The sequence below is a fragment of the Sebastes fasciatus genome, chromosome 21 (genome assembly GCF_043250625.1).
Source record: "Sebastes fasciatus isolate fSebFas1 chromosome 21, fSebFas1.pri, whole genome shotgun sequence".
Lineage (NCBI taxonomy): Eukaryota > Metazoa > Chordata > Actinopteri > Perciformes > Sebastidae > Sebastes > Sebastes fasciatus.
Window position 1 is genome coordinate 6,397,942 of NC_133815.1, and position 25,071 is coordinate 6,423,012.

Sequence of the window (25,071 nt, forward strand, 5' to 3'; positions counted from 1 at the left end):
CCTATGTACATTGTAAACTCAAGGTGCAAGACAAATGGTTTCCCCTCCATTCACACCAAATTTCATCCCATTTCAGTCAATTTTTGCCCTTCTAGTAGATATCACTTTGACACAGTCTGAAGTCAGTTAAATTTAGTGGCTCCGGAGAGGTTTGAGGGATTTCTGTGAAGATATCCTGTTCTTGGATTCAAGCCCATTCATTCTCTATGGAAGAGATGAGTTCATAGTCTGACAGTGTTAAATTATGCCGGGGGGCTAAGGCTATGCAAAGACTATGTGATGATTCAGAGATGGATTAGGCTATGATCTAAAGTTATTGAATTTGGCTCCTGATATCCCTCACAATGAAGAATGGAGTCAGGAGAGTGATTTGCTCTTTTTCTTGGTGCAAGACTAAATATATTCACTACTGGAGGGATTGTGTACACATCAAAAGTCTTCTTTCCCAAAGGCCCTCTCATGTTGGGGTTTAATAAGGTATTTTATTGTTTGAAGTAGTACTGCTTGTTTGAGTTGTTTATAATCCCTTTGGATCGTAGCAGCACTGTCGGTAGTGTAAAAGAGATGGTATTATCCTCGTGTTTTCTTTTCTTTCTCAGCAGCACAGAGTCTTCGGTCACATTATATAATCCAGGTGGGCTTTTTCATTCTTTCCCCGAAGAATTAAAGGAAAGCTTGAGTCACAAGGCTCAGGATTTGTATTATATTCTTCAATGCCAGCGGTGGGCGATAGATATGTTTGTTGGTTATAGTATGTGCACAGAGAATGGAAGGGAAATCGAAATCTTGGACAAGGTAAACATGTTTTTTTTCTGAAAGGTTTAGATCCAGGAAATATCAGATAATAATCAAGAGAAGAAGCTCACGTAACCTCACACCTGTCATGGTTGAGCGCATATTAGATACACTGGATTTAACTGGTGGTCAGTTGCTTCGTGTAATTTCAGTCCTGCAAACCTTGTGATTTCAAGAAACACAAATTTGAACAAATCCTGCAGTATTTGAGTTTGCATTTTTCTTTCCAGATCTCTGCAACTGGAAGAATGCTGGCCAGCTACACCGGGGTCAACAAATAAATAATTCAGAACCACTTTTACGAACCAAATTAATGTCCCTGAATCTTGTCATCTCAGGCAGTATTTCGTTTGACAGTTATATGTTTCTCCTTTCAAGGTCCTCAGATTGACCATTTCTAAAGTTACCAAAGTGAAGCGTGACAGATATTTTTTTTAGGTTTGATTCAGGAGTTTATAGCCGTGGTTCCCATCCTTTTAGCCTTATGAACCCTTGAAGTATTGGCTACTTGTGAACCCCACGGTTGTTTAATTTAGTCTCATAAAAACATGTTTTTATCTTCTTTGATTCAATACTTTATAGAGCTCTGAAGAGATACTATTGTCCAGTAATTCTCAAAAGAGCAAAGATTAGATCAAAGTAAGAAATAAATGTAATTATAAACCACCGGTTTGTAACGGTTATTGTGAAATTCATAATTCATCTCTTTGGTGTTGATTGCATTACAAGGCTTTTTGTTACACGTTATCATAGCAACATGGAGGAAATTGTTGAGATGCTGTTTATAAACAGCTCGGGATTTTGGTACTGAATGTGCCTTTAATTAAATCGGTATTGACTTCACAATTTTCACAAAAAAAGTGGCAGTAATTGTTCTTTGTTTCGTTTAGTCTTTGCAATTTCTTTGTAAAACAAAACAAAACTCTCAGCAAGATCTTGGAATGACTAACTTAGTTTCAAAGCTTAAATGATTAGTTGATTAATCGATTTGCTGACAAATAAGAATACTCATATTGTAATATTTTCACAATTGATTAATAATTTAAGTCAGGTTTCATGCAAAAGTACCAAACAGTTGTTAGGATTCGCTGCTTTTCTTAGTTTGTTGTCTTTAAGTGTTAGTTGAACAAAACAAGCAATTTTATGGAACCTCGGGCTTGAAAAGTTATTTTCTGAATTAAAATCAAGGATATAATCATCAGATTGATCGATATTAAAATAAGTAGTAGCAGTCCTATTTAGAAATCCAGTTTTGTTGTAACTTATAACAATTACAGTGGTGATAGAAGAATCACAGCTAATATACAAAAATATATGAAACATACTCCAGTCAGCCTCCGAATATTCTCCTTTACGTATATAGAGGACAGGCTGCAGCACATAACTAGACGGGTCAGAGGGCTGATTCCCACATGGCCATCTAACAGGAAAAATTGGTATAGATACAAGTACAGTTTGACTTCTTAGCGTCAGAGTCCAGCAGAGCAATGTGTCAAATGTCTGAAATAGGCTCAGGACACGTTTTACACTTTACTCTGCTCCTCAGCTGAAAATACTTCACCTCTCAAAAAAGAGGACAATTAACAGCAGACAACATTGTCTAACGCTGAATCTGCAAATGTTTAATGAATTAGTCAATTGACGGAAAAATAATCTGCAATGATGATGTTAATTGATTAATTGTTAAAGTCTTTTTTTTCTCTCAAATATGGAGATTTCCTGTTTTCCCCATTTTATATCATCGGAAACTGGGAAATCTTTGGGTTTAAGACAAAACGAGACATTTGAAGACTCGCCTTGGACATTTTTTCATTATTATCTGAAATTTTTTAGACTATAGGCGCCAACGATTATTCAATTAAAGAGTAGACAGATTAACTGATAAAGAAAATATCATTAGTTGCAGCCTTACAAATGTTTAAAAATCCCAAAGTATAAAATGTAAATAAATCTTAAAAATGAAAATAGAGCAGATGTGTTAGAGTTGAATGTAAATCTGTTTGTTTCTGTTATTTTACTCTCACTGAGCCATTTTTTTGTGTCAGAAAAATCAAATTTAAGCCCTATAGCAGGCAAATTGAAGGTATTTAAAATGAAAGAACAGAAGTGGTCTGTATTAAATGTTGGCGGATGTACTTCATGACTTGATTTTCAGCATTTTTCACACATCTAACAGTGTTACATGCAGTAGTTATTTAAGAGACTGGCATCAACACACACTGATATACTGTAGTGTGGACATGCATCAGCCGATGTTGACTGCGAGCTTCATAGGCTTTCATTCTAATTAGCTGTGGACCGTAATGCGGATGGGTAGATGCTTTGTGGGCTCATTTACGTCTGTTTTATTTTTCCTGTAGTTGATCACATGGCATCCCATCAATTAAAGCACATCATATAAAGCTGTGGAGCTGTGGGAGCATTTACATATTGATTTTAAGCGTTAAGCACACTGGCGAAATGCAGATGTGTACAGGTAGATTAGAAATGTGTGGTTTCTGTTCAAATGATTTTTTACTAACCTTACTGAAACGTGCGCTTAAGATACGCTGATGTTATTACATGTAAATTAAATTTTTTCTCCTCACCTCACACATGAGGTCAAAAGTTTATGAATTTAATCACATCTGTCACAAGCTTGAAAGTCTTTCTACAACCTCCACGGATATTAATAGTGACAGGAATTAATGCAAAAAATACCACTGTAACAAACTTCAAAAAGTCTGCCTTGAATTTAATTCACAGAATCCTGTTTTCTTTTCTTAAAGATCTAAAACATTGTCAGGAGACCTTCACACAGGCAACAAAAAAAAATCAATAGACCAGAATGCACCCACAAGACATGTTGATCTCAAAACACTTCAGCTCCTGCTCGTATTTACCGTGTCACGACTGCTCTCTCCACCTACACATACAAATCTATACAAGTAGCTTCAGGTATGTCTGTGCATTTTGGGAAATGTAGGCACAATCTGACAAGCTGAGATTAAGTGGAAAAAAAGTTTTTTTACTGCACTGGCACCGAACATAAATAACGGATGATCGACGTAGTGTACGCTTTTCATTTGACCTCTGTATCGACTAGATAACATGCATAAGTGAACAAATCTGATCTAAATCTACATCATGCACGTGGATGTTCTGAATGTAAATGTGATGGACGTTGAAGTGCACACATGCTGCCCTTTTTGACCCGATTCATCTGTACGTGTCAAACACAATTATTCAATTCATTACAGACGCATTGCATCTGATTTACGAGAGAATAATATGATGAATTCGCCCGCATGGTATTCAGTGCTTACACATGATGTCCCTGATATCTTGTTGAACATGTTGTACCTATCTCAACGTGATTGAGCGATCTCTAGCACTCCGTTTAAGTCTTTTAGGCCCCCAAAAAATCCCAGAGTGCGCTGTGGTTTTCAGAATCAGACCTTTTTTAAGTGGCTTCCTTCGAGGACAGAATTGGACAAAAGATTAGCGACCGGAAAATCTCCCTTGGCGTGTGACCGTGACCTGTTCATATTTATTTTTTTATTTCAGAGGTCTGATATAAATGAAAACCCAAAACATTGGAATGACTTTTTAATCATTTAAAAAACAAAAACAAGCTCTACCAATTGGTTGAAATAGCCATTAATAATAAAGCATGACAGATGCTTAATTTTTCAGGCTGATACTTACATTGATATTCATGGAAAATTAAAATTGTGACACAGTAGTATTTTGAGTTTTTTTCCCCCATAAACACATAGACATTGCTCTCGTCCATAAAAAGAGATGTTAGTTTTGATAGTTAAAATTAGGGCTGTCAATGCGATAATAACTCGTTAACGCAAAATCGTTTTAACGCCACTAATTTCTTTAACGCATTAACGCAATCGATCTTTCGGAGGTTGTAGCGGGCTCAATTTCAAATCTAGGGTGAAGATACTAGTATCATATGAAACTAAAAATCTAAAGAATCCATTGGTACCAACCTTGTCATACTAGCATGTCGCGAAGGAGGTTAAATAATGCTACACACTTGCACTAAATTTTGCTAAATGCAGTACCTGTGAGGGTTTCTGGACAATGTTTGTCATTGTTTTGTGTTGGTAATTGATTTCCAATAATATATATATACATACATTTGCATAAAGCAGAATATTTGCCCTCTCTCCCATGTTGATAGAGTATTAAATACTTCCCAAATCCCTCTAAAGTACATTTTGAACAGATAAAAAATGTGCAATTAATTTGCAATTAATCGCGATTAAATATTTTAATCAATTGACAGCCCTAGTTAAAATGAATTTTTACTGGAAATGAATAAAACTTAAAACTCACATTTCAAAACTTGTGTGGTCAGTTTGAAAAAAAAAATGTTAGAAGTGCCTGAAGGAAGGAAGAAAAATACTAAATGTCCATAGCTTTTTTTTCTGGGTGAGACCATTAATTGACCTTATTTCAGATAAACGATGAGGCGAAAAGTAGGTACATATTTCCAAGTCATGCAGTTCTGGTTTGGTTTAGAATCAGGGACCACGGGGAGTCATGACATCCCCGCGTTGGCCAAACTTTTGCTGACTCTTCATGTCTTGGCCTCGGGGTCTTTTCAGCAGACGGAGGCACATAGAGCAGAGATGTCATGCTGACTCTTGTGCTGTCTGGGATACTTAAGGCAGTGACACGGCGACGGGAACAACACATTGGGTTCCCCACAAGCGGCAGACAAAATCAAAGTTGACTTGTTCTTGACAGCGAGATTCCCAAATGTCATGTGAGCAATAGATGGAACACAGTGGCCCATAATACCACATTTACTCACAAAGGAAACATACATACTGGTTGAAAGTCCAGGGAGTCTGCACTGCTCAGTGTCAGCAGGCAGCATGAGGTGATGTGAGGCAGTTCAGAAATGTTGTTAGATAAGTGAAATCTAACAGGACAAAGAGCCCATAGCCTTGCTAGCTGGCTGTACTCATGGTCATTTGGGCTGGATGGAAGTGATGAGAGAGATTCCAATGTTAATGACTTTTGAGCGTTCACATCATTAAGATGAGAGTTGGTAATGTGAGGATTAAAATACTGCACATTGACAGCATTTTATCCATTAAGTTTGACTTCAATTACATTGAACGATGGCTTTGGCTGGTGGTAGGCGTTTCAAAGGTATTTCCCTATTAGTAAGTTCTAAGTTGGATATATTGGAGCTTTCAGAAAAATCTGAGCTTGTATGTTGATGTTAAGTACTTATACTATGTACCATCTTAGTAGATCTCTTAGTCGATTAGTCAACTAATCGGTTGTTTTGGAACCTTATGAGCACATCTCTGGTAAACACAAGATTTAAAGTGTTGCTTTTGTGTGATTCTTTGTGATCTGTCGATTAAATCAACTAATCGATTAGTCGACAAAATCGTATTAGTGTTAGTCGACTAAGAGTTTCTTTGGTCGAGGACAGCCCTACAGCTTAGTTTAACACTTTAGCATGTTAACATTTGCAAGTTAGCACCAAACACAAGGTGCAGCTGAGGCAGATGGGAATGTCAGCAGTTGTGCATAAACCAAAGTATAGGACAAACTGAAATTTTGACCTGATGAAAAGTCAGGGGATCAAAGTTATTACATTGCATCCTGAGGGGAACATGAATTGTACCAAATTTCACAGAACACCAAAAATTTCAACCGCATGGTGGCACTAGAGGAAAAGTCTGGGGACCATGAATGTCTGTACAGAATTTAGTGGCAATCCATCCACTAGTTGTTGAGATATCTGGACCAAAGTGATGGACCAACCAACTGACCACGTGGCCACCCCTACTGTATACTGTACCCATGCCGCTAGCAGGCTAAAACACACAAAGACACACAAAGATGCACATAAACATTTCAATGTATTTTTTCATCTTCCACAAACATTTGTGGTCTCGTGTCTTGGTGCAATCCCAAACCTTAAATAGCATTAAAGCTTGGGATTGCAAGCCGTACTACTGATTTGCACATGTCTAAGTAAATAAGTGTTCTCACTTGTCCCTTGGCTGATGCGACTGACTGATATATTGCTCTTTTAACACACCGGTTTCTGTCTTATTGGCCCAGAAAACGAAGAAGCTTCACAGGCTCATCAGAAAACCTCTTCACGCTTTAGCTATGACTTTTACTAAAGGCCACTTTCAATAAATGTCAGACTCCAAACATTGGTAAACAGTTTTAGCTCTGATCAAATTCCAGAGGGGTGGTATACACAGTGAGGTTGCCATGTCTGTACGATTACAAGGGTTCCACTTCGGAAACGGCACATTAAACAAATGGAGCATTTCCCACTGGTGACGACAGTATTTATTCCCAACACTGAGGAGGCTTGCCCTTTCACTTCACGTCCCACTCCTCCAAATGCTGAGCCCCTCCCCATCCCATCCCATCAGTGATGAGGACTGCTTTCACTCCTCTTACAAAGTGCTGCTTTATTGGAGAATAGACAGTTGACGTGAAGTGAGTGGAGAGGGAGAGATGGGAGATGACATACAATAAATGTCCCAGGCTGAACCGGGCTCTTTGCCACATCATGGCCAATGTCCCAAACCCCTAAAAATCTTTGTATTAGAGTCATAAGTGGTAAGGTAATGTCACTCTCCAGATCTTGAAATTGTGTGATTTATGGGTAATAATAAGGTGGTTATCATTCTCCTGATCCACATCTCCAATATTTGGATTGTTCATTGTCCTTGTCGGTCATCTTCATCCACATATTGTAGGTGAATAGCACCAGAGAAGAGATTATTGATGTCTCTGTCATCAGGCGGTCACCTCCGAGTGCCCGGAGCGATGAGTGCTCTTCACTGAACAGGTTTTTAATCAGAATAATGTGTGTCAAACACCATCCAAACCTGTTTGCTGTGGAGGGTTTTAGTGCGTGTGAAATACAAGAGTAAACAAACAAAGGCAATTATGCTTCCCTAAGCATTCAAAAAATATATGAATGACATGAAAACAGTGTTTGTCAAAATCACCAAAGACAACGTGGGAAGTAGAGGAATTGAACTGATGGTGAGGATAACGTATGTGATTATTTCCTTTTATCTGTAATATTTGTTTTCCTTTGAAGACGTTTTTAAGGCACATGAACACACGTTTCATATTTAATTTATTTCATATCTGTTGACCGTGGTCCATTAAGCATGCATATACATTATCATAGACAAAACGCTGCTGCACAATGTGGTCTGATTGACATTATTGGCACAATGGGACACATAGGGTAAGTATAAGAATGGGAATTAATGAATACATGAATAATTAAGTGAGTCTACAGCCATGCCAGTGGCTCTGAGAGACTGTACTTAGGCACAGTGGTGCTTTAAGCTAAATACTAACGTCAGCATGCTCACATGCTCACAATGACAATGCTAATGCTATCAGACATTTCACTGATGATATGGGGATAATTGTGTTCCAAGTTTTGCAACTACAGTTCCAACAATTTGGGGGCTGCGGGGGATGGAAACAGGAAGTTAAACTGGTTAGCTGTGGGCTACAACTTGAGCCTTGTTCTTTTAAGCTATATTTGTTGACATTTTGGCAAATTGGCACCATTGAAAGTCTTACCGAATTAGCTGTTAGCACTTCCTGTTTGTAATGTACCCATGCATGTACAGACCACAGTCATCAGGGTTACTTTTATACTGAAGAAAACTTAAAAAACCTGGCAATTCTCAGGCAAGTTCTGGGGTTAAAGGAGGCTTATTCAGATGATTTCCAAGTGGATTTATGGACGTTAGAGTAGCCATAGCGACTCTGTTAGGCTGCACAAACGTCAGCATACTAACATTGTCTCAATGACAATGCTAACATGTTGATGTTTATAAATTCTAATGCTTACCATTGGGAGTGTCATTAGTTTTTTAGATCACCAAAGTCAGTAGGGTTCCTCCTCTGGGGACCATGAATGTCTGAACAAAATTTCATTGCGATTCATCCAATGTTTGTTGATATTTCAGTGTGGTTGTCGGACAGATCTGCAGTTATCAACTACTTGAAGTGCTGTCCTGAACTCCCAGGCAGTTGCCACAACTTCGCAGTTTAATTAACGTGACATTTTGCTGACTGATGAGCGCCATGCAACCCCAAACCTCTTAGACGGGTTTAAATGTCCAGGAACTCCCCACGATCATCAGTCAATAGACGAGTTTGAAGACTAAAACAGCAAATCCAGTTCACACATAGACAGATAGATATCCAAAAAAAATATAAAACAAGGCCTTTATAACTGTTGTTTGAATGTCATCTTTACACAAAAAGTAAAGTGAATTACACTACATGGTACAGTGGAAATACCCTCCCCATTTTGGCCAGTTTTAAAGCTTTTTAACAAACTGCCAGGGCTTTTTTCATATGACAGCCAATGGGGAGCGGCTGCAAGACAGATGGAAAGAAGCCACTTTGGAAAGGCCTGTCATTTTTGTTGGCAGAGTGGAGCTCTTTTCTAAAGTTGTGGAACATTTTAACTTTATAAACGTGAACACACAAAGTGGACTGCTGTTCTTGTGAGCAGATTAATCACAAAGTTTTTACCTTACACAGCTCACGCATTGTGATAACAATATAATGAGCAGTTTGTAGATAGTTTTGAAGTCTTGTGAAGCTGTGTTGATTCTTTGACTGCTTCACATCTTTTGTGACTCACTTCCTCTTATTTTTTGCACAATAGAAAATGTTTCCTTTATGAGGCTAACCTTGCTCAATCACATTTATAATCGGAAATTCTAGTCCTTAGACTTAATGAAAATCCAAATCATGAGAAAACTACACTCAAAGCACCATGCATACCTACCAGGTCAACCAGGTCAATAAAGCATTTCAGTTTGACTTGGAGTGAGGGAACATACATGTATACCATCTGTTTTGTTTATTTCTGTACAGTCGTGTTCTTTGATATTATTTCTACCTTTCTAGCAAGTATCTGATTTTCTAAACCTTATGCTCCTTTAGATAATAAAGGTTGCTGTGAAGAAAAATGAGACAAGTGCCGCATTTTTTAAACGGACACTTAAGCCCAATAGGACTCAGGAAAGAATCTATTCAGAGCAATTCACAATGGAGGGGAGAGGAGTGAGTTGGGTCTATAGTAAGCCGTCACTATCTGGTTAGAATATAATGTAAGCTGCTGCAGCAGGCAGGCACAAAAACAGATACATGCACTTAAAACTGAAATATTGCTAAATTTGAGGTTTGTTTATGTATTTTTTTAACATCTCTCAATAGGATTATGTATTAAAAATAAACAACTCCTGTACGAACAAGGATATTAGGCTTAATCGGAGAGTGACGGCTGCCAACGTAGCTGAAATCTGCATATTTAGTTGTAGATTTTGATTAGATTTGGTTTAGTTTCATTTTTGCTTTCACCTTGACTGCCAGACTCCACGTATAAAAGTGACATTTTTATGGCCTCCATATAATGGAAATACTGTATGAATACCCTTCAGATTGTCATCTACAGTAAAAATTTTAAAGGCAATGTCCAATTTCATTTCTTATTTATCCTTTTAACATTCAAAATAAGAAAAAGTACTTTTTCTGCATATAGAAATGCCATTTTGCTGTATCAATATACACTTCAGTACACACTTCACTTCACTATACACTTTCCTTATATTACATATATTACATATTTTTTTATCCTTTATATTTCAGTCCCTCTAATTAATGACAACATCTCCCATGATCCAATCCAATTACATACTGTGTGTTTAAATGTCGTATCCTATTACATTTGAAAGCAGATACGTTTCTCAAAGTGCTGTGCAGACGTTATAGATCGGTACATTTCAGTAGGAAATCATAACGTTTATAGATACAGTAATGTGTCAAATTGCGATAAATTAATATAACAATATCCATGATCCATGACCTAGGGGGTATAGTCAGTAGGGATTTTGTAGAAACAGTGGATTCAGTGGGCTGTAACAGTGGATGAGTTTTAGTCTGGGACCAGAGGTTCAGAACAGTATGTCAAGTGATATTTATAGCCCACTGTGGCCTCTTATACTGTACTGTATGTCCTGCACTCGTCCCTAGCAGCTCTTTTTGTCACTTTTGCATGTAGTTTTGCAATTGCGTGATTTATAAGCCCGTGGCAATGTCACCTAAACAAACTTCTACTGTTTTGTTGGAGCACACTTTGCAAACACAGTTATACAAACTCCATTGTCAGTCCCAGGAGAACGCTGGCATCTCGTCCACTATTTATGTTTGACCGTTTGGTCCATCTCATTGGCAATCAATATGTCAATAACTCTGGTCCTCATTAGCTAAATGAGCAAACATGCATGCTTTTAACTCCTCCTCTTGTGTGTTTTCATGGCAAAACAAGCGACATGTGAGCATCAAAGAGTGTGTCCCATTCTACTAAACCTGAGTAAAAGTTACTTTGAGTAAATGTTTGTTGTTTTATCAGTTTTCACCTATTTTATTTATTTATTATGAGGCTGTTGTAACCTCATAATTCCTGTCAGTTTCACAAAAAACCTCACAGATGTCACAGATTATTTGGATTAAATTCTGAAAATGCATTTTGCAATATTTTCTAGGCAAACCTAAATTCTACATGTTTATATAATCCATCATAAACCTTGAATACAACTATTCACATCAAATAAATGTTAATTTTCAAATAGTCTAGGTTATTCTGATAAAGAAAATGTGCAATACATCCATATTTGAAGCTAGTGGGAGACTAGACTAGAGAGACTTTTGTACTACTAGTACAAAAACACATTTTTTGAAAAGCTAAACACAGTTTGCTTTTTCAGCCTCTTGCAGCAAATAGGTGCTTCATTCACATTGAACTTCAACCTTATGTTCAATAATTATGTTTCTATCCGTTTTAGAGCTGTACTGAATAGTTCGCATTTTCGAAGCTTGACTCATAATGTTGACATTAAAATTTTAAATCAACATTCGAATGCTGTGCAGCTTTTTCTTTTGCATGTCTATTCATTCTGTTAAACCCATTATTTATGCACAGCTGCAGATAAAGATCAGCCTACCCGAATACTATTAGTATTATACAACAGTATTTGGAGAATTAGATTCCAGTGGTGACTGCGAAGGATTGTTTCCGACTTGTGTGATCCAAACATTTCCAATAACTCCAGAGCGTTGTAAAGTCTAAAAAATTCCAAATGTATTGAAGAAAGATAGATGTAATCATTTCCAAAATTCAGATCATGTTTTTATCTAACGAAATGTTCTGCTTTAATCTATATTTGTTGGAGTTTAGCCTTTCAAAAACAACATTTTCAGTTACATTCTGCTGATTTTTTTCTGCTTGTTGGTCCAGTTTTGTTATTTTTCTACATTTGAACCTACAGACGAGAGAAATAACGAACTATTGTAGCTCCAGCATGCAGAGATGATTTCTTATATTGATACCACCTGATATGGAAATGCAATTTGCTCCTCATTGTTCACGTTTTCATTTTGATTCATCTTTCAATAGACTGTCAGTTGTAGCCTTTACTCACTCGCACATGAAAAAAACAAACAGTCGTCACAGCGATAGCATCTAAGGGGCCTTTTTGTGACAACAGAGCTTTGATTCCCTCACCCATAATACTTTGAAAGGATAAAAAAAATACTTTGAAAGAGATGCCTATTCCTGTCCTCCATTTATGTGCATCTCTGTGATGAGGGCAGCTGAATGCCACACACACACACACACACACACACACACGCACACACACACACACACACACACACACACACACACACACACACACACACACACAAGAGAGACACAAAATACAAAATAAGTGAAAGCTTGCCCTGATTGCTAGCTTGATTACTTCCATTGATGTGGTTGACAAATCGGCATGGTGGCAAGGCTGGCATGCCACAAAAGGCACCGGGGGGACCAGATTGACAGACCTGGGAAGCACTCCAGCATGTCGTTAATTAACATGTGTGTGTCAAGGGCTACTCCAGACACCGTCGTATTGTGCAGAAGTAAATTAAAGTAAATTTTAGTCACCTTTGAAATGTTTTTAAAGGCTCATGTTGGGCAGTAGATGAGCAGCTTTGATGTGAGAGATGCTGTAAAACCGGTAGTTTTTCCATTTGTGTGTAGTATTTTTAGAACGAATAAATGAATGACATTTGTTTTATTGTGTCATTCATACTAATATGTTTCTTACGAGGCACCATAAATGCATACAAGCCAAGACAGCAGAGACAAATAGAGAAAAGCATCTTTCACAGTCCAATCTTCAGTCCGTCACTGAGTACAAAAAAATTCATAAATCCCTGACGGACACATTTACTATGTAGTACTGGAGAAATCTGAATAAATACTAATTAAATAACCTATCTTTAGAGACAAAGTTAGCAAACTTAAACACATCAAAATTAAACAACCCTTCCAGTTTTTCCTCATCCGTAAAGCCAGAAAATTTCAGGGTTTTCTCGAGCCATTTCATGGAACATTAACTCTCTTAAATCATTATAATATGTATAAAAGAAAATGGGACTCACTTTCCACTTCACCTAAATCACACAGCTCTCAGACGTTCAGTGATTCTACACCATTCGTAGCATTCATATAGGCACTGATAGAGCTCCTTTGAATTGAATTTGTCCATTTCAGACACCACGACTGATACTTTTAATGCCTGTAGTACATCTGCTTTATTTCACTGTAAGCTTTAACCTTCACTCGGCCACCTCTAATTACATATTGGACATCTACAAATGCGTAGTCATAATTACAAGCCATTTTTTAGATATATTATTCAAGATATCTGGCTGGTATAAAACAACAATTCAAGATATCTTCACTTAGATTTCAACCAGTCAGAAATCTTTTAAAGACACCCATAATGACTTCGCAGAAATCATCATGCTGTTTTATAATTTATTATTTATTATACTGACGGGATGCACATTACAGATAGTGCACTGATGACTAGTCGGATAATTAGATTTGAGATCTTTTTAATTACATTTTGGCTAACCACTGAGTTGTATGGAGAATCCCATGAGATGTATGTGAGAGAATATATTTAATTGAAAATATGACTTGTCAAAATTGGATATCATATCTATTTTATTCTCCATGCAACTCATTGATTAATTATTAATAGTCAGAATCTTGAATTAAAGTTTTGACGTGCAGATATTTTTAATGTTTTACAGTGTTGATAGCCACAGACGATCATTGATCAAAACACTGTAAGCGCTGTTACTTTCACCAACACACCACACATGCTGCTCCATTGTTTCCTGTCAGATCTGATTGTTTCGGTTTGTCGAAGCAGAGCCTCTTGTGCACCACAGGCTACGAGTGCATTATGTTTCAGGGTTATATTAAGCGCGGCCCATTGTATGAAAACATGGAACTGACATCCCACATTCGTGTTGATTTAATGTGAAAACGCTGACAGAAACATGAATGACTAATTCAATAAAAACTCGGATCAGAACTCGGATTGAAAAAACGGTGTGTATGCCATTGTCTCGCCTTTGAGATCTTGACTAAAATTGTTCAAGCCCATTTCTATGAAAACCCAAATTCATTCTCCCCACATGGAAACAGAGCCATTATCTCTTCGGTGTTATGACTCAGCCAGCAGGTGCAGATATGAGCCGCCGCTGTCGGATGGAGACAAAGTGTATAAATGGCAGTCAGAATTCAGAAAAATCATTTCTGACTTTGATTGAAAGCCGATTCTCGTATGTGAACAGTCGCAGCGTCGGAGAGAGAGAGCAGTGAACCCTGCCTTATCCCTGCTGAAAACTGCCTCTCTGCATTTTCATATTTATCCTCTAAAAAAAGCTGTCTGCGCTTGCTTTGTACCTGCTGTCAAGCCATCACACACGTCTGTTTGTGTAGATTTAACAGTCTATTAGACTGCCTTTTTCACTCATTTTGAAGCAGCTTATTCAGGACAGAAAATAGAATTTCTCCTTATTTGATTTCAATAAATAAATTACAAAATGTGCGCTTCTCTTTTGATGAATATTCAACACATTTTTACTCTTTAAAGTGACACTTATCTAGGCTACTTCTATCTCAACTGCTGTCACTGCAGCGTACACACTTTTATTTCTAGTGCTTTACCTTCAACTCCTTACATAGGTTACACTTAAACAGGCAATTCAACCGCCTACAGGGCTTTAACTTAAAGCTGAAAATGCTCTCTGCGGTTTAACTGACTGCTTTTTATCTCTCACAGTTCAACTGACACCTCAACTCCTTTGAGCTGACACTTCAAATGCTTTCAGTGTTTCAACTTCGACTGAAACCTCGAGTCCTGCCGTAGAACATTTCACATGCAAAGAATTCACATTTGAAGTTGTTTGCAGTGTTTACACATTCGGTTTTCAGTGTAAACAAGAAAACAACGAAGGCTTTTCTAGTTTTCCATTTTTTGAATGTTGAAGAACAAATCTGTGTTGAAATCAACAGGAAGAGAGTTAAGTAATGTGAGCGGTTAGCAGCCGGTGAGCAGCACAGTCCTGCCTGGCTAAATAATGGAGCTACTAATGGAGGTTCAACTGAGTTACGTTATGATGCGTTCAAGCTGTTCAGTTAATGAGTATTTGGGTGAAGGTAAATTCTAACGTTATCATGATGTGTTCACATTTAATCTTGATTTTTTTGGTGAGAAACTTGAATAAATACAGCTGTTTGAATGAGATGTTTTCACAGCAATATCAAAATAGATAATAGAGAGGGAATTATGACTTGTTTAACGTTTCTGAGCAGCTTATAATATATCATTAAAACTACTCATGCCAAGATTTTTTTTAATCAAAGCAAATATTTTAATAAAAATACAATATTTATTTCCTAATCATTTGAATTGTGAAATAACCACTATAAATGTCAATAAGAAAGTACAGTACTGTGTACAGTACCCTCCCACCCCCCCCAAAATAGGGCTCCCTCAGAAGCTACGGTGTAATTTGAACACTGTAGTTTAATGTTTTTTGTGTAAAATATATCGAACATTGAATGACATCAGATCTAAAATGTTATTCTTTTATTTAGCGCGTAGATTTCAAAAGTGGCAGACAAAACTCTGCATGTCAGAGTAAAGCTAAAAGGGACAATATAGTTTATTTATTTTGTATTCGCTGTTTCAGGACAGAAAATAGAATTTCACCTTATTTACTTTTGTGCAATAAATTACAAAATAGTGCTGCTCTTTTGATAAGAATTTAACTAATATTTACTGTGACACATTAACTACTTACATTTATCTTATGGCCCAACTGTTATACTGCTCCACTTTGTGTAAACTGTTCAAAGAATTCACATTTTAACTTCTCCAGACAGTTTTTTAAATGGTTAATTACCTGCTACTTACACTGACTGGAGAAATACAAAACTCTATTATCATCTTTTGAACTGTGCATTGTTGTAAAATATCTGCTAATTTGCTCTGTAGGTAAATATAAGTCTTTGCATATCAGACTGCCACACTTCAAATGGGATATATACCCCAGATACTTAAGGAAGTTAAGTTAAAAAGGAAAATGTCCCCGCCACCAACATCCAATATCTTTGTGCTTGAGACGGCTTTCATCTGGCAAAGTAAATAACTTACAGTTATTCTGGGAAAAAATAGACTAAATAAGACTAGATTAACTGCAAATGAGTCTGAAAACAGTACAGCTGTTTAAAAGCTTTGTTAAAGAGATATCTGCGTTTCAGTAAATCTCTGAAATTGCCTCACAAATTGCGGATATGTTTATGCTTTTATAAACTGTATGTCTTTATGTTGGAATCTGTCTCGTCTCAATGACTCAGTTTTTCATATAGCGCCAATCCAAACAAGCAATAATGGTATTTTTTTTAGTGTTTTGGGGATTGAATCGACAATAATGTTTAATTTCCAAAACAAAGTGTCAAAGTGCTTTGCAACCCAATAAAATCAGACAACCCACACACATACACAGACACTGTCAAAAGCATAACGATTTACATTAAAAACCAACAAAAACATACACATATAATAATAACTTAAATAATAAATAATAACTTTAGAGTTACAAAATGCAGAAAAACAATGAAAACATGTGGAAAAAAAGATAAATATTACAAGGGCAATTACAGATATGAATGTAAAAATAATATAAAAGAGTAAATAAATAAGAAATATGAGCATCAGAATCAAGAAATAAAAGCAGCTTTATACAGGTGTGTTTTAATATAGAACATGAAGAACATAAAAGATAATGGAGAAGGGACCAAGAAGTGAAACATAAAGATGTATTTCATTAAATAAAATAAATAGCTATAAGCCCAGTGTGTACAGATCCCATGCATCTGTACCCCGCTGTGTGATAGCTAACAGTTTCTCCATGGAGATCGCTAAATCCCCCTCCTCCCAACGTGAAATGAAAGAGGCGAGGCTGAGCGGCTGAGCCTCTCTCAGAGTGCAGCACCATGGCTACTCACCAGAACATGGCCGAGTGAATAGATGAAAAGCCAAGCATGTCAGTGACAGCTGCACTGAGGCCCCCCCACCCCCGTCTACGTTTTCAGCTCTTTTATGGAGCAGAATGACCCTTCTTACCCCCCGTTCTGCTGTCCGTCTTTATGTGCGCTTCATGTATGTTTTATTGTATGAGTCTGAACTCCCTGCTGCTAAGAGCCGTTCAGTCTACAGTTGGGCTGCAGTTAACGGTTATCTTCATTGTCGATTCATCTGTTTTCTCGATGATGGAATAGTTGTTCGGGCTATAAAATGTCTGAAAATGGTGAAAAATTTGTGTTTCCCAAAGCTCAAGATGACGTCCTCAAATGTCTTGTTTTGTCCACAACTCAAAGATATTCAGTTTACTGTCATAGAGGAGGAAAGAAACCAGAAAATATTCACATTTAATTAGCTGCAATCAGAGAATTTTGACTTATTTGTCTTAATAAATTCCTCAAACCGATTACACAATTATCAAAATAGTTGGCGATCAATTTAACACTTGACAACTAATCTATTAATCGTTGCAGCTCTGTACTACAGGAACATTTAAGTCGCTGCTGAAGACCCACCTCCTTCCCGCTGGCGTTTGATTGAGTTAAGCTTGAAACCTTGACTTTATCTTCTTTTGTGCTGAAAATCTTTTACTACTTTTATGTGCACATTATGTTTATTGTTTTCCTCTGTTCTTAGTGTTGTTTACTTTGTATTAAACCCTCACAGGTACTGCATTTAGCATAAAAAATAAGCTCAAATCATAACATGGCAAACTGCAGCCCAACAGGCAACAACAGCTGTCAGTGTGTCAGTGTGCTGACTTGACAATGACTTGCCCCAAACTGCATGTGATTATCATAAAGTGGGCATGTCTGTAAAGGAGAGACTCGTGGGTAACCATGGAAACCATTTTCATTCACATATCTTGAGGTCAGAGGTCAAGGGACCCCTTTGAAAATGGCCATGACAGTTTTTCCTCGCCAAAATTTAGTGCAAGTTTGGAGTGTTATTTAGCCTTTTTTCGTGACAAGCTGGTATGACATGGTCCTTATCAGTGGATTCCTGAGGTTTTCTAGTCTAGAAAGACTGATTGCGTTAATGCATTAAAGAAATTAGTGGCATTAAAACGATTTGGCGTTATTGCTTTATTATCGTGTTATTATTGCGTTAACTTTGACAGCCCTCGTTGTTCGGCCTCTTCAACACTTAAATGTGCTACACAAATAAAGTTTGACTCCTGTATTGACCTTTATTTGCCGGCAAATTCATGTTTTCTGTCTGATACAATAACATTATACAGTATATGATTTACACCGTGGGAAGGCTCATTATGTGCCTGTTTCTTGTGCAACCTCAGGAAACAATGCCAGTGTGCAGCCGGCCATGTTTCCCATTTTATTTTTGGGTTGTTTGTGAAAACATACCTTTCCCCGACATTCAGCTGCTCTGTGAAATATCTTGAGGGCGATTGTTGATTAAGGGCTCTTGAGCAGCGGCGAGGGCTGTTTTGGTGTACCGGATCCAGTATTGCTCACAGGTTGCCTGTAGGTATGGACTTTTGTATCCATTTTGGATTGTGCACAGTCCATTGAATAGCAGAATTTGTTCTCTCCTCAAGGGAGGGTGCAAATACAAAGCTTGCAACATACATCTTGGGGTTTGAGCATGTTTTATATTTATTTCTATGTTTCTACTTGCAGTGTTGCACAAAGCCAGGCCAAATGGGCATAAAGAGGAACACAATAGATTTACACACCTTCCAGCATGACTTCTCATGTAGTGTAGAACAGCAAAAATGAAAATCCAAATGCAAGAACAATTTGAACACGGCAGCGGCAGTGATAGGACAAGCACGTATCAGTGGGTTGTTATGGGTTCTTTTATGCTCTCCCTTGCTACAAGGTAAACAAGCAAACACAAAGCTAACAGGCTGGTCCCTGGAGAACTGCCTGCATACAAAGTGATGATAAGTGTCAGCACTGATTTCAGAAGGGTTCGTGTTCAGATCCCACCCCTCCCTCGCAATCCCTGGGAGTGCCTTTGAGCTACACCGCCGCGCTGCATGCTGTGCTACACTCACCTCAAGAGAAGCAGAGAAAAGAATTACAGAGGAGTCTTTACATTTTTTTTTGCAAGTCAAGCAACTATGGTGCTCCGTAAAAGTAATAAGAGTTGAAACTTCAAATACCACCTGGAAATGAGTGGCGACGGTTTTAAAATGGGTTAGATTAATGAGAGAGAAACGTATTTGACCAGGGTATACTTTTAATAAGCCCTGCCAAGCTATACATATTTTATGTAGCCCTCAGTGTTGATGAGATTTAGAAAAGGGGATATGTGGCAACAGTTGCTGCACTGCCAGGCAGAGAATGGGAGACGGAGCAAACAGTTCATTGAAAAGACCGCATAGTGTGCTCGACCCTTGACCCCTCCGGCTTGCATGCTTTGTGGCCTGTCAGCTTTGTCCGTCTTGTCCGTGGCATTTACCGGAAACAAACGGCCACGGATGGCTTCCTCAAGATTAAATGTTGACTCTCTCCTCCACTGACAGTTTACCACAAGTTTGCTCCTGACAGCGGGAGATGGTGAATAAACACGGCGAAGCTCCATAAGAGAGGCGACGAACGCGCGCCGAGGCTTGAGGACACAACCAATGCAATCACCACGCCGCTAACGCAGCATCCATCAGCGGGCTGATGGATTCCATTAATAAAAGACCTTTGGTGTTGTATCCACTGTTCAGCGTGTACTCCTTCAGTGCCGCCAATATAATATTGACCTAATCATTCTCCCCCCCCCTGCAGCGCTGGCTCGCAACCTGAAATACCATTGTTATTTATCCGATAATGAGATGTTGACATTTGCAGATAAATTGAAGGAACAGATTCAACAACAATAATAATCCTGCGTGAGTGCATTGTAATATAAAAAAGAAATGCTGTATAATAGGCTTTTGTGGTTGCGCTACACAATAAACAACAATAGAGGCCAACTAATTGAAAAGCAATGTTTGTTCTGTTTTGACAGTAAAAAAAATAACCATAATGATAATCAAATTACTCAAATATGATCTCCTTTATGAACTATTTCTGCACAGAGTAATACAGTAGATGTGCCTAGCTTTGCTCTTGAGCACTGTGACAGGTTGGTAAGGATATTAAAAATCATGTGGCGTCGAAGAGGTTCTGACGAAGCATCAGACGACTCCAGACGTCAGGCCTTTACCCCGACGGCTTTCATCAGCGATAATTAGCTGCTGACCTCAACTGGGGATCACGCAGCGGTAGGAACACTGTGAAGATCTGCTGAACCCAAATGACGACGTGTCATGGGCTCGTTCTAAGCTTTATCCATCTCCCTGGCGTTTGTGATTTTCAGGGAAATAATCTTGAGGCACAGCCGAGGAGTATATGTCCCATTTGATAACCTGGAGTCTCTATGGTATTTTTTGCATAAAGTGTTTCCTAGTGCAGCTTTGAGAATCTGAAGTCTGCCTGCAATAAGCTTCAAAAGCTTTGCCTTTAGATTTCGTCAAAATGTAGATGATACATGTTTGCTGAGGAATCATTTTATATTTACACGTTTAGTGAAAGTAATAGCACATGGTGAGTCATCATTGTTTCACTGATACAATCACATTTAGTGCTTTTATTAGCTGAAGTTGGATTTTATGTCAGATGAGCTAGTTCTGGCCAGATGTTGTTTGACTGTGGCATTACAGTAAGTTGCACCATTTTCATTTCATTTCCTTCTGTGTAGCAAAATGCAAATGGTGGTGGAATACTTCATAATATCCCGTCATGAACCAATGCAAGAGCTGTGTTTGCATTCCTGGGGGAGCATTCTTGGTGAAGGTTGTGCGTAGTCATCAGTTCGGTTTGTTATTTCGAGAGACAAAATCTCAAGGCACAGACTAAGGAGTGGAGTGAATCTCCTGTTCAGTAACATTAGGGTCGGGTTGTGCTTGTTCAGAACTAGTTCATAAGATATGTTGTCTGACCCAAGCGGCACCTCTGGTGCTGAGATATGAAGCCAACTCCGAAGTGCCAAAAACTGCTCAAATGGCTTCTTGAAGCTGGCTCCAAAAGCAAGTCAATCCCCACAGACCTCCATGTTAAAATGCCCAACTTTACAGCAGAAATAAACATGTTTACAGCCTGGTACAAAAAACTGTTTTGGTCTCTATAGCTTATTTCCCCGTTCATGACAACTGTACGGGTAGTGAATTTTTAAATAAATCACCCAATTAAATTATATTAAGGCTTAAAGTTAAGCATAATGAGGGCGTTGCCACTTTGACTGACATGTGAGTGCCGTACCAGGTCACTAGCTTTCTGCTCTGCTGCATCACCCGGGCCCGCCTCAACTCCATCAACGATCCACTTCTTTGCCCATTTTTTGGATTAGCGTGCAGTTAGGCTGTGTCGTCACGGCCGGAACCACCCACTTTGAGCTTCACAACCGCTCTTCAGAAACCAATTAGTGACGTCACGGAGACTACATTGATATTTTATACAGTCTATGGTCTGACCATGTTGGAAATCCAAAGTGTTTGTAGATGTTCCGAACGGCCGCACTCAAATGTCGGATTGTCAGTTTCGGAAAGCAACAGAAATGGTCGGACACTTTCCAAGCTGAGCTTTCCATAGTCTGAGGAAATGTCTCTGATGATGTCATTGGGATGATCTCATTTTGAGCTTGAGACTTAAAATTTTTGCAATACAAGTTGGAGGTTTGGGGGTTCAAGACTGTATATAAGAAGTGGACGTAGTCACCCATTGGTTTGTGGACTGCCGTTTTGAAGCCTCTAGTTCAGCATTTTGTTTATCACTATCTTATTAAGACATTTTAATAAGACATTTTTAGGCAACCAAAATGTTACAATTAACTTTCATGAACTGAAAACACACTGTGAAAGGGTTAAGGTTGTAAGATGAAAACACGGACAACTCCCAGACCAGACAACGCCGTGGTAGCAACCTGTCAATCACAAGGTAGCCACACCCTAAAGCATCCCCTGCTTTATGGTCTATTTGACTCTAAATGGGACCATAATTTACTAAATGAACATCATGCTGTATTGAAGAAGACTTGAAACTAGCGATTGAGACCATAAAGTCATGTTTACAATGTTTACTGAGGTAATAAATCAAGTGAGAAGTAGGCTCATTTTCTCATAGACTTCTCTACAATCAGACTTCTTTTTGCAGAATGCAAGTTTAATGCATTGGCTTCACTTTTAAGCCCTGGAGTTATTGCATTATGAGGAAAGTAAGTTTTTGGAGCTTGACCCATAATGGGGATTAAAATTCAAGATATTACAGCATCAGTGTTCTTCTTTTAATGTGATTCTTGCGTGTACTCCAAGTTCATTGAAGTGCAATACTATATCGCTGGAGAACTATTTTAAGTTTTCAATGTTCACACTGTGGACGTTGTTGGTGTACTTGATACTTCACAGAGACAATTTGTCTTCAATAGGCTAGACAAAGCGTGGCTTGTGAGTAAATAGGAAAAGCAATTATCTGAAAAGAGCAATTTTAACAGACAGACAGATGGATATACTCAGCCAGGTCCTTCCTGATTCTATAGGTTTGGAGGCAATAAGATGCAAAACACTTGGAAGATTGAAGACACTGTTGAAGTATAGATATTACAGGTTCAACTGAAGCTATTCACACTTTTAAATATTGAGAATCATGAAAAATATCCCCTGAAAAGCTCCACTAAAAGCTTGCTCTGCATGCTTTGCTGTTAATTGAGGTGTTTCATCATGTTGGAGGTGATGGAGTAAAGGCAGAAATATGCACTCTGCTAAATGCTGACAGTTGAAAATGGTCCATCTGTCCATCTTTAAACACCCAACAATGCCCTTCCCCTAAGATATGTGACAGCTTCTGTGATCGCTCTGATGTCGAGAACATTGAAGGGGTCGATGGCCGTCAGACAGCTCTGACTTCAAACAGGATTATTCAGGGTTGGTTACTTGTCATGGTAATTTTAATGCTCCAAAAGGCTTCAAGTGTTCTTTCTTTAGAGTTGTTCAAGGTTTATTTTTGTCAGAGTCGTACTTTGAGGAGGGGTCTTTAAGTCATCTTTAAACACATGACTTGTTCTTCTGAGATTAAAACATAAGAAGAAGGTTGTTGTAGTGACTGCACAGGTTCAATGATTAAAAAAGTAGCTTGTCTGACTTCCTTGTAGACCTGCATGTCTGTTTATGGAACAACTACTATTAATATTCCAGCTACTCCAAGAAACAAAACTCGAATTTCATTGTGGTAGCCCACATGCTTTGAGCTGAAAAGATTGCATTTGAGGGTCTGGACTTGACCGTTATTCGGTGTGCCACTCGTTTCAGACAAGGATGTTTTATGTGGCCATAAAAAAGGACTGATCTGACAGAGTGGCCTCAGCTCTCGCTATTGATTCTCAGAGGGCTAAAACCTGTAGAATCCTTTCTGCTATCAGTCAGCTGCTCTTAATGGCAACAAGAGGGGAATATTTGAGCTTTAATATCCAGATGTCATGTCATACAGATATGTCATTTGAGAAATTGCACAGAGAATATTCACTTCTACCAAACCATCTGTGCTCCTTTTATACCAAAGGGCACAAAGTGAATGAAGAGAAGCACAACATGGAAGAATGAGTCCAGCTTTCACTCAACAAAGAATCCATTCAGTGCAATTTAAAAGGCCGTTTGAATATCGGACTGTTGGTTGTCAAAAAGAGAAGTATCTACACCTGACATCAGTGTCATTTAAGCGAAGTTGCCAATGATAGGGTCATTGTAGGGTCTCCCCTCGGGCAGAAGTCTTTTCGCATGAAACATTTCTAAATGCATCTGTATAAAAGCTTTGCAATGAATATTTGGCCAAATGTAGATGATAAATATTGCCTGAGGAAACGTTTTATCTTGACATTCGAAATTACCGGTTTCTGGACAGAAATAAAGTTTCATCATAGGAAATGTAGGATCCAGGGTTTCTTGACAGAAAATAAGTGAAATACAAAGATCCATTTGGTGAATCGTCATTTTATTTTCTAAGAGCTATAGTATATTTTTTCTTTATGTGAGATGAGCTAGTTATTACTGGAGGTTTTATTGGAAAATTGCTAGTTTGATCATTGCGTAATGACCATTACATTAATTAGCGAGTCACAATGGTGTTGCAGTAAGTGGCACCATTTAATTTCTTTCCATTATTTTGTAAATGCAAATCATGATGGGATTTCGTGACATAATGAATTCATGCATAAATGCCGCATGTTTTTGATCTTTGGATTTGATTCAGATGTTTGTCCAATAAACATGACGTGTATTTTCTCGTGTTTGTGTTCTGTACACATCAGCAGTGAAATTCATGCGGTGTAAATGAATATTTTATACAACATTTACATATTTTAGCAGCATTCAATATGAGATATTTGTACATTATATTAAACAAGATGAGTGACATGAAATGTGCTAAAAAACATCCAAGTTTAAATTCCATTTTAATCAATTTAGCTTGTTACCTCTGACTAGGTAATGTGAAGTATCATCCTCGGTGGTGTAATCATCAGTCCTTTTAGACAAATACCCTCAAGTCATTCTTTATTAAATCGAGCATCACCACTAGAGTATTTATATTATTTTTATTCCTCCATGCCGGCGATGACTATTCTTGTGAACGTGATATCTCAGGAACGCCTGGAGGGAATTTCTTCAGATTTGGCACAGACGTCCACTTGGACTAAAGGATGAACTGATTATAACTTGGTGGTCAAAGGTCACTATGACCTCACGTGGGTCCCATTCTCGTGA

The 25,071-nt window shown here is 38.1% G+C and overlaps 1 protein-coding gene across 1 annotated transcript in view; it reads left to right on the forward strand.

Annotated features, from left to right (window-relative positions):
* LOC141759508 (cadherin-7-like) overlaps nucleotides 1–25,071 on the forward strand; it is a 115,319-nt gene that overhangs the window by 20,218 nt on the left and 70,030 nt on the right. The gene's annotated exons all lie outside the window — the stretch shown is intronic.